Genomic DNA, 14,108 nt, shown 5'->3' on the forward strand with positions numbered 1-14,108 from the left:
TAGATGCAGAAGTGTCCCTGGTGCAGCCTTGTTCCTGCCTTGAAATGCTGTAATGGGGAGCCTGGGCCTCTTTGGAGACCTGCCAGCCCCTGCAGTCCTGAAAGGCACGGGGTCCATCAAAAAAGGCCAGGGAGTCCTGCGGCGCCATTTCCCCAAAGTAAAGAACGGTCTTCTCTTGCGCATAGGGTTGCCACCTTTAAAAACGGCCCGTGCAGCTGTGCCTTTAACATGGCCTTGACGCACAGCCCCTGGTGAGGGAGCTGTGTTGAGAGCCACCTGCCGCAAAGCTTTAGTTGCCGATTCCCGCCCCTCGAGCTGCTCTTAAAGGCACAGGTGCAGGTCGGGAGGGGTTGTTTCTGGTCAGTTGGCAAACGTCCCTGCGCGTCGTGGACACCTCGGTAGGCGCTCCAGAGAAGGTCGACCGTCTGTCAGCAAATCAACAGGTGGCGCCTTTTCCGGCGGGCGGGCGGGCGGGGGAGCGGCACCTGTTGGCGCTGCTTGCTTGGACCCGGCACCTCTTTCGCCGGGGACGGAGGCGGCGGCGACGGCGGCTCGCCCGCGCGGCGCTTCCTGGACAGCCGTTTGGGTGGTCGAGGCGCCTTTAAGAGGAGCAGCAGCGCCGCTGTTAAGGCGTCGGGGGGGGGGGCTTTTCTTCTCCCCCTTCCTCCTCCCGGCTCAGCGGCCCCCTCTGGATCCCCGCACAGGCGCGCGGCGGCGGCGGGACCGATTCAGCGGCGGCAGGGCGGCAGCGGCGGGATGGCGGGCGGGCGGTGGCGGCTGGCGACGCCGCTCCCCTCGCCGGGCGCAGCACTCGCCCCGGCGCAGCGAACGTAGGCTTGACCGGCTGCCGGCGGAGGCGCTGCCGCTCCTGTCGCGCGCCGCGCCGCTGGAGGCGCCCCCGACTCCGAGCCGCCGGGGCTGAGCGCGCGGTCTGGCGGCTCCTTGGGGCGGGCGGCGCGGGAGGCTGAGCCCGGGAGCCGCGCAGCCATGGCCCGGAAGAAGGCGATCGGGACCGGAGCAGCAGCCGCGGACGCGCGCCCGCTGCCGGGCGCCACGCCTGCCAGGTAGGCTGCCGGGGCGAAGCGCGCGCCGGAGAGGGGGGGCTCGTCTGGGGCGCGATCTCCGCATGTGGGGTGCGGCGCTCGCTCTGCTTTCCTTTCCGGGGGGCTGGGCAGGCTGTGCCCAATGGCGCCCCAGGACAGTCGCAGGGCTCCTCTACAGGGTTTTTGTGTGTGCGGGAGGGTGTGAAGAGCTCTTGGCTCCAAGCCTGCCGCCTTCACTTGTTGAGAGTAAGCCCCCCTCGAACTTAAGGGGACTTGCTTTCGCGTATACGCCAGCAGGAGCCCAAGCCCGCGCCCCCTGCGCACGTAACGCCGGGGCGCAAGACTTCTCGGGGCCCGGGGGACTGCGGAGTCCGCCTGCGTCGGACTACGCTGCCAACCCGCTCGGGGTCGTGTCCCACCGCGTGGGGCGCTTGGAGGGGGGAGGGCGGAAGGCCGAGTGCGCCGTCGCCGCGCTGCGCCCTCTGGTGAAGTGCCCCACGGGGCGGGGGCGCGAGGGCACCGCTCAGGCTGGCTTCTCTTGCGCCTGCTGCCCCCCGCCAGCGGGTCGAGGGGCGCCCTCCCTGCCTCGCCCCGCGGCTCCTCCCGTCCGGGTGCTCGTGGCGGCCGATGGGACAAGGTCGCCGTTACGCCCCTGCAGCCACGCGCACCCCGCGGAGCGTGGTCGCCCCCCCCGATGGTGCCCGCGGGGCTAGGGCAGCAGCGGGGGGGGGGGGCTTTCGGACGCGAGCGGGCAGAGCCCGAACCCGGCCCTTTGGGCACAGCCCGCTCGCGCCAAGCCCTTCAGAGGAGCCGCGCATGAGCGGGCCGCGGGACTTGCGCAGGGGCGACGGACCCTGCGCCGCGGCTCTGCAACCCTGTGCCTCCTCGTTCCCGCTGGCGTCCGAACGAGCCCCCCCCCCCCCCGGGTCTCTCTGCCAAGGAGCCTCCGCCGCCTCTCGGTGGCTCTTCGCAGAGCCGCTCGCTTCCCACCGACAAGTCTCGGCGGGATGAATTCCCACCGCAGTCGTCCTGCCGCCCCGGTACAGCGGCCCCCGGGACAGCGGCTTGCCTCTCCGGCCGGCCGCGGCGGGTCGTTTGGGGCTCCTGGTGCCCGGAAGAGGAGCGCGCGCCCCGCCTCGGCCGCGCTGGCTCCGGCTCGGCTCGGCTCGGCTCGGCTCGAGCACGGATCAGTGATTTGCCTGCAACACTTTGCCGCGGCGCTTCCGAAAGTGTGTCGGTGTTTTTGCAGCGGAAGCGTGGGAGGCGCGGCCGGCTGCCTCGGGGGGCTCCGCTGGCTGGCCCGTGGCGTGCTCTTGCGCGGTTCCGCGTGTGCGGGCTTAAAACAACAGCGCCGCGCCGGGCCGCTGCCCTCGACCGGCGCAGGGCTGGCGCTCGGCACCCGCGCGGCTGCGCTGGCTGGCTGGCTGTGAGAACGTTCACCGGCTTCAGCACTGCAGGGCGTGCTACTCCTGCCCAGACAGCTGTTTTATCCCACTGTTGACCCACGAAGTGGCCTCCAAACGAGTGTGAGAGCAATACCGAGTGAACCAATATTGCCGGCAAAGAAGCAGTGAAATAGAAAACGCACACTGCGCCCCCCCCCGGCCCCTAACCATGCCAGGCCTGGGTGGGCTGCCTGCACCAGTCCGGGGAAAGAGAGCGCAGCAGCAGCAGCTGCTCCCTCCGCCCGAGTGTGTCCCTGTGAAAGCACCTTAGTCTGGCCATACCCTTGGTCTCTGCAGCCAAGGGCTGTGTCCTCAGACAGGTAGTGATTCTTCTGAGTTTGGGCAGAGATGGGGAGGCCCTTCCCAGTTCTGCTCTCCCAGGTCCTTTTTAATGGCGGGGGGGGGGGTGCTGAGGCTTCTGATGCAAAGCAGGCGCTCTTCCCTGAGCTGAGGCCCTTCCCAGGGTTTCTGAGCCCAGAGCCTTCCTATGCTGTGAGCGTCTTCAGCTTGCCTGAACATACTGGCTCCGGAGAAGGCTTGCTAGCTGGAGGAGCCCCGTGGCTTGCTGGGGAAAGCAGAGCTCTGGGTGGGTCTTTGGAAGTGTTAGCTGGGGAGCCCGCACAGAGGGCTGTGCCCTTGGCACCAGGTGGAGAATGTCTGAGGAGCAGATTGGGACTGGTTGTTCTCTCCTGGTTGCCTCGCACGGCTGTGTAACGCTGCAGCACGAACAGCGTGGAACAGTGTCTTCTCTGCTTCCTTATAGAACATTGACCCTGCATTGATCCCGGTTACTAAGAGATGCAAATTGGCGATTTTCTTTAATTGGGCAGAGCAAGAGTTGGTGGGAAACTGCTGATGTGCTGGCACTGGAAGTGATCCTCTCTCTGTATGATTGGTGCAGCTCTCAGGGGCAGCTGAATGTTACATCTAGTTTAGTTATTGCCGGATGACTTAGCAGGAGCTCCAGCCACCTGCGGGATGCTTCCTAGCTATGGTCTACAGTTGGTTTGAGCAGAACGGTTCCTCCCACCCTACGCCAGAGGGAAGTGAAGGTCCTTCTGTAATTTGCCCTCCTTCATGCTCCTCTCTTCTCTCTGTCTCTGAAAGGGAGAATGGGCTAGCTGAATGGTTTTTCAGGGAAGTATGTGTTGAGGGCTGGAATAAACAAGTGGGGTTAAATTGTCTTGTGCAGCTGGGTGGGAGGCTGCTGCAGAGAGGCAGTTGTTGACGCTGATGTTGCAAGAGGAGTAAAACTGGAATGATGAAAGGGATGTGGAAAAGGTGTTGACATCCCAAGACTTGCCATTTCTTGTCACTTGATTACAAGGCTGGCCTTTCTGACAAAAGAAGACCCCTTAACAGGGTTCATGGAGAAAGCTGCCTCTGCCTCACCCTTTGGTTAGATGATCCACAGATGTTGGGGAGGGGCTCCCTTTTGGGCTTTGGTAAGGGAGGAGGCAACAAACTTCCCTGAGGTGGGGCAAGGGTCAGAGGCCTGCTCCTGGACACATTCAAGATTAAATTGTCCCCCAAGGAGAGTTCACATCAGCCCAGTGGAGGATGGAGGCTCTGATGTCAGTGGGGCGTGAATCTGCTCTGGGTTTCAGAGCAACTTGGATACCTCCTTTAGAGTTCTGATGGAGAACCAGAGTGGATTCACTGCCCCACTAACATTGGAGCCTCCAGTGCATCAGCCTTCCCCAAACTGGTGCCCTCTAGACTTCCATCTCCTGTCAGCCCTGTTTAGCATAGCCAGTGCTCAGGAATGCTGAGAATTGTAGTCCAAAATATCTGGAGGGTAACGAGTTGAGGAAAGCTGGTGTAAATCAAGGGCCATTTGCGGTAGTTACTGTTATGCATAGCTCACAACAAACAGCAATGGAGAAGAAGTGCAAGAGAGGAGTTGCCCAGCCTGCCGCAGAGGCGGCCCTGGTGCTGGGCACTGATGTCCCTTCCCCTCTCCATCTCCTGCTGATTTTGAGCACTGAGTATATGAGGTATTTGCAGAGAAGGTGCTGACGGCCCAAGGCCTCCCCCATGGAGCTGGTGTAATGTTGCGGTTATGCTAAGCACGGGGCCTCTTCGCACATCGCGACAGCCCACCATGGCTTAGTTGACGTGCGGGAGCTGTTGCAGCGTGCTGAGTCCCGGGGGCCATTTTTGCATGGTGCCTGCAGGCACCCAGCTCACCATGGCCTGTCATGTCATGCAAATCCAGGTGGCAGGAGGTGTTTGAGGGTAAGGCAACCCCCAGATAACCCTAAAACACACTATGGTCAACTTGAGCCATGGTGGGCTGTCACGTCATGTGAACCAGGGCACTGAGTTGATCAAATCACGTCTCAGCTGCAAGCTTACTGAATGGCCTTCGGCGAGTCGAGGGTCCTCCAACTCCAGTTCCCCCCCCCCACATATCTGCAAAATGAGTATAATCAGCCTGGCCCACCTTGTTGACCTGTGAGAAGGATGACTGAGACAGTGCTGGTGGAGCGCTCTGAGCACCTGAGGAAAAGCATTATGTACAGTACATTGGTTTTATTTACGTATATTTCAGACCATGGTTCATTTTCATGGATACTAGGGCATTATGCAATAAACATGAATACAACTAAGCATAACCACAACACAGTACCCTAAAACGATCTTCATAAAATAATGCAGAGGTAGCTAAGCTGAGCAGACTAAACGATATACTAACTCTTAAAATGCCTTTGTAAATAAATACTTTTTTTTTACCTGTTGCTGGAAAGATTGTAACATCAGCACTGGTCCTGCTCCTCGGGGGGGGGATTCCAAAATTGGGGTGCCATCATAGAGAAGCCTCCTGTTTCCCACAGTCGCCAAAGAGACACCTATGAGGAGACTACAGACAGGACCTGAGGCCAATAATCCCCTCCTGCTGTCGTTCCCTAGTGACTGGGAGTCGGAGTTATGCTTCCTCTCATTCTGGAGGTAGTATCTAGCCATCGTATCTGGTAAGAGTGTTGGATTAGGAGTGGAGAGACCTGAGTTCTGGACTCCAGTTGGCCGTAAAACTCACTGGGTGACTTTGGGCCAGCCATGGACTCTCAGCCTAACCTACTTCGTAGGGTTGTGGTGGGGATAAAATGGACCATGCATGCCACCTTCAGTTCCTTGCAAGAGGAGAAAAGGTGGGATATAAATGAAATAATAAATAAATAGAAATAAATAATTGAATAAATTAGTTGAGTCTATTAGGCACTGATAGCCTTATCCTCCACAAATTTGTCCAATTCCCTTTTAATGTTGGTGGCCATTACTACATCTTGGTAGGAATTCCATAGCTTAGCTATGCACTATGCCAAGTCCTCCCATGACCTGACATATTCCGACTCCACCATGGACTCTCCCCGGGGTTTGGAATTGCTGAAATCAAAAGTTGGCAACCTGAGTAACATGTGCTGACATGAGTTTGATATAGGTTTGCACCACAGGGAGCTCTGACGGGCACACACCTATACTGGGAGAGGTGTGTTTTCATGCCAAATTGTGTAAAGCTACCCTATGAGTGCGCGCATCTGTGTATGTGCTGGACTCATTAAAATGTCTCTTACCATGATGGTTCAGAACAGAGAAGCAATGATCAAGGTAGAACAGTCTCAGCAGGCCCAACAAGCATACAGGTGGAAATGTTTGAGCTGTTAGTAGAGAACCAGCATGATGCAGTGATTAGTGTTAGACTATTGCTGGGGAGACCCAGTTTCAAATCCTCATTCAGCTGTGCTGCTCCCTGGGTGAAGCAGGGCCAGCCACTGTTGTCTGCAGCCCCAAACTACCTCACAGGGTTGTTATATGATGATAAAATGGGATGGGGGAAGAAGAACCATGTCTACCAACTTGAGTTCTCTAGAGCTGTCATAGACAACATGGTGCCCACAGACACCTTTCTTGGTGCCCACCAGGGTGCCCTCCTGCTTAAAAAATAAAAATAAAAATCACAAATTCTTACCAGTAGCTGGGATGGCTGTGAAATAGGTTTCTGTTGGTGATGAAAACTGGGTTCAAAGGAGTTGTTTAGTGTGTTGGGGCTCAGAGCCCACCTCTATCTTGTACTCAGTCTTTTGGGGAGGTTACTTGCCCTTTGCCACACCTCCTATGTCAGCAATTTTGTGGCGTGCCCAGGACAGTTTCTCAAATTGCCAGATATGTCCAAGGCCCCCAAAGTTTGTCTACTCTTGCTCTACAGGAAAGGCACGATATAAATGTGTTAGATCTTAGTTGTCAGATGCTGAGTGGGGCTTGAGAAAGGTGAGTGCTATTGCTCCTGTGTTCCGCTTGTGGGCTTCCTGTAGCATCTTGTGGGAAGGGGATGTTGGACTAGATCCTACCTGGATATACAGGTGGCAGGGGTGGCAAGGAGCGTATTTGCACTTCTACACTTGGTGTGCCATCTGTGACCCTTCCTGAATCAGTCTAACTTGGCAATCATAGAATCATAGGATAAGGGTTGGAAGGGGCCTATAAGTCCAACTCCCTGCTCGATGCAGGAATCCAAGTCAAAGCATCCCTGACAGTTGGCTGTCCAGTTATCTGTGCACTTGATTACATCACATTTGGACTATTCAATGTGCTCTACATGGGGTTACCCCTGAAGAGCATCTGCAAGCTTCAGTTGGTGCAAATTCTGGCAGTGAGGCTGCTAACCAGTCCACATTATCAGCACCATATTATACCTGCCCTGAAAGACCTGCACAGGTTGCCCACTGCTTTCCAGGCACAATTCAAGGTGCTGGTTTTAACCCTCCATGCCCTAAACAGTGTAGGATCTGGCTACCTCAGGGGCTGCCTGTCTCACTATGAACTGCCATGAGATTTAAGATCTGCAGGAGAGGCCCTTTGGAGGATGATGAGACCTGCAGAGGCCCATTTGTTGGCCACACGTGAAAGGGCTCCCTCCTGGGCTGCCCCCAACTATGGAATGCGCTCCCTCAGGAATGACGATTGGACCCCACTCTCTGGGCCTTTAGAAAGAGTGTGGAGATGCATCTTTTCAGTTTGGCCTTTCAGACTGTGTATCTTTGATGTTTTAATGTCTTTATTGTTTCAGTGTTCTTGTTTTTATTGAATTAAGGTTTTATTGTATAAATGGTTGTACACCATCTTGATGGCGTTTTACCAGATAAAGTGGTATATCAATGTTAATAGATGGGCCTTTGGTGTGATCCAGCACACCACTTCTTATGTTCATATGAAGGGCTGGGAAGTCTTCTAAAATCCTTTGTGACAAGCATCACCTTTTTAATTTTAAAGAACCATGCTGAAGTAGGGCTGAAAAAATACATTTCAGATCCTCAGACACTGTCATCAAATACCCAGGTGCTCAGTCTTCCATCCACATGGAATTTGCTAGAGCTGGAGAAGTGAGGGCTCCCGGGTAGGTACAGGCAGAAAGCTGGGCATGTGGGAGGGGCACTTTTAGCCCCCTCAATAAGAAGAGCCCTGTGGACCAAATGCCCATTGAGTCTGGCATCCTGTTTTCCACAGACGCAACCAGATGCCCCTATGGGAAGCCCATAAGCAGACTGTGAATACTATCACCTTCTCCTCCGGTGGTTCCCCAGAAATTGGTATTCAGAGGCATACTGCCTCTGATCTCAGGGCTAGTATTTAGCCATCTCCCCAGAGATAGTATAGTAGCCATTAATAGCCTTATCCCCCATGAATTTGTCTAATCCCCTTTTAAAGCCATCTTTAAAATATCCCAAGCAAATGTCTTTCGGCAGAAGGGCCTGTATTTCTCAAGGCCGCTCCGCTATTTGGAAAGAAAGAGTTGCTATGTAATTGACAGTGTGTTCAACGAAAGGTTTGTGCTAGGAATATCAAATCCTCATGCTGGATATCTTGTGTATGTTCTGCAGCAGCTCAGTGATTTTACAGAGGGTTTTGGGGGGTGGGGCGGGGAGTTAGCGGTGTTTTTTTTAAGGCCATGCTTGTGAGAAATGGGGCATGCTCACATCCATCTACCAAAGCAAGGATGGACATGAAATTGCTCACCAATTATTTCCAGTGAAATTTTGCTTGTGGTTCTGTCTTGGGAGGAGGCAAATGTCGGAAGGTGGGAAAATGCTTCCAGGAACAGCTGCAGGTGGTCGAATTAGGCTGCTCAGGAGCTCCCGGACCAATGGGGACTTATATGTTTGGGGTGTAGTTGTGTGTCTGTGGGGTTGCCAAAAGGTGCCGCTGCAGTATGTCAAGCTTTATACATGTTGTAAGTAAATAAACCAATACATCTGCCCACCCAGCAGCTGACAACGGCAAACCCCCTTTCCAAGCATGGTGCTCGTTGACACTGGAGGGCAACCCTTTCTCTCACTCAGCTACCAATGGAAGGCGACTGGAGAGGAACATTTTTTTGTCACTCACAAGGATGGAGTCTGACTTAAAAGGTGCATTTAAAGAGCAGCTCCTTCTAAACATGTATTGCTGAAAATGGGCAGAAAGCAGCCTTGAGATTGCTTTCCAGCAGGGCAAGAGCCCAATAATGATTCATCATTAAGGCAATCGGAGCCAAAATGGAGTGACAAAGATTTAATCAGCCAGAAAAATATAGAGAGAAACCTGTCTGGGGCTGATTGAGACCTTGCATGTGGAAACTGAGGCTGCTGCAGTGACGTGGGACAAAATTTGCCATGTGAGGTGATCACTGTCGCAATGACGTCTGCTGTCTGTCCATAGGAAGCCACGGTTGACTGTTAATGAAAAGACGAGATTTTGGTGGCTGCACTTGGTCCTGTGCGGGCTGCAGGGCAGCACAGGGCACTTGGCCGCATGCCCTTCTTGTTAGCAATTGGTAGGAGATGCTACACTTTCCACCTGAAGATGGAGGTCCTTCCACCGAATGTTTTGTCTCAGTGGTTGATGGCGGCTGGGCAATCTGAGATCATAAAGCATTCAAGCACCTCGGTCTGTGATGCAAAGTTTGATGGCATCTGTCCCAAGCACCCAGTGCTGCCTTTTTCTTGTTCAAAATATTTTCTGAGCATGCATGACACAGAACTCTGTGGCAGAGCACATGCTTTGCATGTGGAAGGTCCCATGTCCAGTCCTTGGCACCTCTGGTAGAGATGGTGGCAGTGGAGGCTGGTGGCTTTGATGTCAGTGGGGCAGTGATTCCACTCTGGGTCTCAGAACCAGTCTGAAGCACCCTGGACAGCTCCTTTAGATTTCTGACTGGTTCTGACTGAAACTCAGAGTGGATTCACTACCCCACTGATATCAGAACTAGAGCTGTGCACAAGCGGCCTCTCAAAATTCTCCAGCCTATTTGTGGGCAGGGAAATTGGGGGGACAATTTCGCTGAATTTCTCCTAGGGGAGGAGAAATTCTCCAGTAGTTTCTCACCGATAGGGCTCACTATCGGCAGGGATTGTAGCACAGGTTATTTCTTTTTTTCTTCAGGGTTTTTGGTTTATTGCACTGCTTCTGTAAGTGGCAACAGCATCAACTGTGTCGAGGCTTCCACTTTTATGAGGCAGAATTTTGAATTTCTTTTGGTTTTTGAGCTTACCTAATTGCCCCGAAGTGGCTGAGGGTGCTGTGTGTGTTTTGTCTCTTCCATTGCTCCGCAGCCTCCCAGGCCACCTGCTATTCCTGAACTGAAAAAGCCCCATGGGAGGAATGGCGTCACAATGTTTCCTTTGTGATGACTTTAACTGAAGTGCGGGAAGTGGAGGAGGCTACAGGCTGCCACAGAGATTGTTGTACAGTGAAAGACAGGACACTTGTGCACGCTCCTCAGCCGACATTCTTGGCCCTGAACGCACTGACCTGGTTTGCATGATCACCACAGCCCACTGTGGCTTATGAGCCCTGGTGGGTTGTGAGGCCAGCGAGCGCCAGGGTGGAGATCCAAGCCCCCAGCACTGCGTCTTCTCCTTACATGTGAAGCTGGAGAGGGTGGGTTGTTGGGGTGGTTGATAAGCCATGCAGAATGCCTGAGCTCACCCCAACAACCCACCCTCACCAGGTTCGCACATAACAAGAGGGTATGGCATGCCCCCGCTGTGAATATTCAAAATCATGGCTGCTGTGACAAGAAGCCCCATAGGGAAATGCACCCGTGGTGGCTTCTTGTTACGTGTGAACTAGGCCAGTGGGTTTCATGTTGGCATTTTTAATAGATATCATGGCACTGTCCAGATATGTGGCACTTTCTAAGGACAAGAGGCCCCTGCCCACATGAGCTTCCAGTCTAGAAATTAGACACAAGGAAGATGACAGAGGAAGGGGAAGGAAATGAAGGCGGTGGTAACAAGAGCAGGAAGCAAAGCGAGGTGATTTTCCACACAAGGGAATGAAGTAAATGCCAAGACCAGATCCACACCTCATGTCACAGTGATACGATCCAGCCATGGTGATTCTATATCCCTCTTGCACATTTTATACCTCATAGCACATCCGTTGTGGTAGTTTGGATAATAGGGAATAAAAAGCCAGCCATAATGCTATAAAAGTGGTATACAGAATGTGTAATGTGCCCCAACAGTTATCAGTGCACTTCAATACCGATAAAAAGCACTAATACAGAACTAGCCCTGGACTCAACAGGCCTTTCTATTTCCAGGGCAGCCTGGGAGCAAGTCCTGGGTCGGTGTGCAGAGGATTACAATCTTTGCATAATAGGAATGGAGCTTTGGTGTAAGAATGCTCCTCCCTTTCTTTGTGGAGATATGGGATTTGTTGGCCACATCAGTTATGCCCGGCTCCCCCTCTGTCACCCTTTATTGCCCACTTACCACCTCTGTCTGAGATCGATGCCTGGCTAGGAAACCTATAATTACCCGGGTCTAGTTGCTTTGGCCTCTTGAAATATTGCCAGCGCATTGGTGCCCTCTTCCCCACCCCCTGTCCTGCTTGCAGGCTCTGACTGAGAACTGTGTTGGGCTTCAGGAGTCCCAGGGGAAGACGCAGTGGAGAGAGCCCCTGTCCCTTTGCTGCTGCTGCTGCTGCTGCTGCTGCTGCTGCTCAGTTCAGTGCATGCAAGACTGATTGCACCAGGGATCCTATGCTGCCTGTGGGCTTGCTTGCATATACACTAATTGAATTCATGTGGCAGAGCTATCGTCTGCTCGCTCACCTGGGGTAAGTATCTGCTTCTGGTGATGAAGCTTTGTAAATGGGAGAAGGGCCAGTTCTCTCTCTCAGTACCTGCCAGAGCTTGTGGATGGTAACAACCCTCTTTGACTAAGGGCAGTGTGTGAGTGTGGGGAGGAAGTAGAGATGGAAAAGATGAAACTGGAGACACAGACCTGGTTTGCATGCCATGGTGGCAATTCCTGGGTGGTGTCCCCAGGAATGGTTGGGGACAAGCCTCCCGTGTGCTCATAGTTTCCGCTGTCAATTAACAACCCAGGAATGCCCCATTCCTGGGTTCCTTTGTGACCTGTGAACCCAGAACTCTGGGTTGTTAATGGGCGAATTGTCCATGGTTTGTTGTTGGGTTAACTCTGGATTGGGTTAACTCTGGGTTGTTTAACTCATGATTGACCCAGAGTTTATGGGTTCACGCACCACAAAACAACCCAGGATTGGGACATTCCTGGGTTGTTAGTTGAAAGTGGAAACAACAAGTGTGCAGCTTGCATGCGTCACTCATCCTTACAATTTCTGGGTTAAACAACCCAGGAATTGCTGTTGTGATGTGTGAACCTGGTCAGTGAGATAAAGTTGTGAGCTTGCTGAGGACCTCTTGGAAGTGCTGGGCCCCTCTTTGGGGTTCTGATGTGTGGTAGTGGATCTGTTGCCTTGAAGAAATGGCTTTGCCTCCACTGTTAAGCAGAGTTGATCTGTAAATTAAGTGAATGTTACAGAACAGTACCGTACGTCTCCAGTGTGCTCTCATCCAAAGGGAGTGAAACCCGGTAACGCTGCCTCTGGAACTTCTCACCAGTTGGGGAAGTGAGGAGCAAATATTTGTGACAAACATTTAGGAAAAGCAGATTAAAGGATCAAAGCGTTTCCTTGCAGGCAGCAGCAGAGATTAAAGTGGGCAGAGCAAAAGCAGCCCACAAGCAACTGGCAAGGTTTAAGGAGCAAGGCTGGGAAGTAGATGGGCAGGGCTTGTATACTGGGTGTCTCCAGCTTGGGTAGAACTGGGGCTGACCTGAATGCACAGGCACCCCAAGCAATTGCTCAGGGTAGTGAAATATGTATTGATTTATTTTAATGTATTAAAAACCTCATAAAATAAATTTCACTGGGCATTTTATAGTCCTCATCACCATCGTCATCACAATAGAAAATGAATAAACGTGTCAACACAGCATTAGGTATAAGAGGTAAAACCACATTGCAGGGACTAGGATAACAGAACACAAAAATACTAAAATGTTTAAAGAGACCTTAAAAAACTTTAAAAGATTAAAAAATGTGGGAGAACAGGAATGCTTTAGCCTGGAGCCCAAAAGACAGCAGCGTGGGCACCAGTCGAGCTTCCCTTGAGAGAGCCTTCCAGGGCCAGGGGGCCACCACCGACAGAGTCCTCTCTCTTGTTACCACCCTCTGATCCTCAGAATGAGGGCACCCTAGAAGGAGGGCTGATGGTCCAGCATGTGACCCAAGAGGAATGTTCCCCATAATGCCTGGCATGGTTGCAGAGTGGTTTGGGTGGCATGTGATTTGTACCTGACCGTCGGCAGCATGCCTCTGAGTACCTGTTGCTGGGGAACTTGAGCAGGGGGTGTTACTGCACTCGTGCCTTGCTTGTGGGCTTCCCATTGGGGCATCTGGCTGGCCACGGTGGGAAACAAGATGCGGGCCTTGAGTCTGGCCCTGCAGCAGGGCTGTTCCTACGTTCTTACAGAGACACCAGAGTGCGGCCCTCTTGGCTTGTGTGATACAGCCACTCTGCAAAGAAACATGTCCCAGCCCAGCACTTGGGAAAATGAATGGGTTTCTCCCATGTGATCATGAGAACTCCAGCAATCTGTTTTTCTTTGGAGCGGCTGCAGTGTTTGGAAGTGAGGGGAAGGTTGCAGCTGGGTGAGTCTGTGGTTGTGGCTTCAGCTCCGAGCCCCCCTCAGTTCCCTTCTCCTGGCCTGAGATAATAGCTGTCCTCTTTGCAAAGCAGGCTGAAAGATGCACCTTCATTTTGGGGCTCCATCCAATGGCAGCTTCTAGCTGGAGCCTTCACCCTTCACCCCGGGCTGCGTCTGGCTATAGTCCAAAGGATTGCTCTCTGTTCCTATCTTGCCAGTTGCGTTGCTTTGGGCTGACTCCGGAAGGAAGGTTGCCTTACCTCACAGTCTCTTTGGGAGCAGGGCCAGAGGGGCAGGGAAGAGCTCCCTCCCTCATGCTGCTGTGCCACATTTGCCTGTGGTGCTGATGACAGCAAAGCCTGCCTGCAGGGGGTGCTGTGCAACGAGGACGTGCTTCCTGCGGGTTAGGCGGGGGGCGGTACCAGATCCGCCGGCCCCAACCTGGTGCCCTGTGGATTCCGCCGCACTCCGTGGAGTGCAGCCCCTGGGGCGGGAATGGCCCCCGCACCTCCTGTGGCTGCCCACCCCTGCTGCACGGCAACTCAGCCTTATTCGTCTCTGCTGTGGCACCCCGGTTGTGGGATGCCCTCCCCTTGGAGGCCTGATGGGTGCAGACGCTCGTT

At 53.7% G+C, this 14,108-nt stretch overlaps 1 protein-coding gene across 2 annotated transcripts in view; it reads left to right on the top strand.

The window, feature by feature from the left end:
* The first annotated feature begins 507 nt into the window (after positions 1-507).
* HTR2C (5-hydroxytryptamine receptor 2C) overlaps positions 508-14,108 on the top strand; it is a 266,622-nt gene continuing 253,021 nt past the window's right edge. For both annotated transcript variants that reach the window (XM_084813545.1, XM_084813546.1), the window contains exon 1: positions 508-1,064. The gene's annotated coding sequence lies outside the window, so the exon portion shown is untranslated. The remainder of the gene's footprint in view (positions 1,065-14,108) is intronic.

Source organism: Heloderma suspectum, chromosome 9, assembly GCF_057233095.1.
Source record: "Heloderma suspectum isolate Gila_16-S chromosome 9, 16-S_ref, whole genome shotgun sequence".
Classification (NCBI taxonomy): Eukaryota; Metazoa; Chordata; class Lepidosauria; order Squamata; family Helodermatidae; genus Heloderma; species Heloderma suspectum.